This window comes from Oryzias latipes, chromosome 4 (genome assembly GCF_053564925.1).
Source record: "Oryzias latipes strain Hd-rR chromosome 4, Olatipes_Hd-rR_3.1".
NCBI classification, from domain to species: Eukaryota; Metazoa; Chordata; class Actinopteri; order Beloniformes; family Adrianichthyidae; genus Oryzias; species Oryzias latipes.
In genome coordinates this window covers 32,443,073-32,444,605 of record NC_136240.1, presented here as the reverse complement: position 1 = coordinate 32,444,605, position 1,533 = coordinate 32,443,073, and positions in this window count along the sequence as shown.

Here is a 1,533-nt window from a genome sequence, read left to right as displayed (position 1 = left end):
CTGCGTTTCAATTGGCCACGAAATTGCGCAATTTGGATTTGCAATGATAAATGAGACTAACGGAAACACGACAGTTTCAAGAAAACTCACATTTATGGAAAAAAAAAGTTTTGTGCTAAGGGGGGAGGTGGTTTTTGAGGCACATCGAAATGGACATTTTTCGTAAAAACTGCAATGGAAATATTTTTTTCTAATTCAATGAGTCAGATAGTGATGATAAATAGGAACTGTCCGTCTTGGACGCTGCACAGCAGGCTCCGCATGATGTCGGACATCACAAGTTGAGTGTGTCGTGTGTAATTGTTGGATTCACATATCCTCTGTAAAACCATCAACCACCATTTCCCAGAAAGGCTTCACTCGTAGCTGCACCCACGTGTTAGGAGCTCGCCGCTCCACGGCCTAAACAAGACTCCGACATCGCTTTTGATTGATGATGAGCGGATGGCAGAAATTTGAATGTATCTGCTGGAAATCAAAGTATTGTTCACATCCGTCGCCATGTTTTTAAATGACTAATCGGGTTTATTTGCATAATTAGGATTGAATGGAAACAGTACAATTGTAAAATAGGGTTTTTCAACAATTCTAGAATTTCGATAAAGTTTTGCACATATGTGTGATGGAGAAGCAACTAGTGTCTCTCTGCTTGGATCAGTTTTTGTCCAAAAGTGTCTCTTGCTGACTGTTGAATCATGAACTCTGACCTGAACCCCATTAAGTGAGGCCTGCTCTTCTTTTTCCATTGTTCTGCTTCTTTTATGCCCTCCTGGATCTGTCCCTTTTGTGTTTTTGAAGTAATTGCGGTCAGTACTGGCTTTATGGGGGGATGTAGCCTGTCTGAGGACAAGAAAATGAGCAAATTTTAAGGTCGTTGTTGCACAGTGTACACCCCGTGGATGCAACCTTTGTCACGTGTTAAGGAGCCAATACACACACCTCAATAATGACTAAAATGTGGCGTAAGGGCACTGTACGACAACATGGTAAGTCTTAAGTCCATGCAACTTATACACACTTACCAATACACTTACCACACGCATCACAAGGGTACATTTCACTTTTATGGCATCCCTTAGGTTGGCTGTACTAGCCTTAAGGGAACTGCAAGATACACCTGCACTGCCTTTAATATACAGTGACTCCTCTCTGTGACTCTTAATAGGCCCAAACAACCCAGAAACCCGCAGCACTCGGACGGGTCAACCGCTGTACAGGTGCATGTGACTAAATATAACTCCAGAGAATGTTCTCCAGTGATCAAAGTGTTCTTTTTCTGTGGATAACAGCTGCCACAGTAGTGATGTGGGTAACATTTTCTGAGAATGGGGCAACATAGAAGCCATTTTCTAAAGATGGGCAGGAGTTCACATGTGGTCCTAAACCCCCAAACTCAGCTAAAGACATCCATTTCACAATAAAAGCTAAAAAATTAACAACTAATTTACAGATTTCTATAAAATCTGGTTACTAAAACATCCAAAACAAAAACCCAATCCCACCTTTCCGAAGAAGAAAGAATAACTCCAGAGG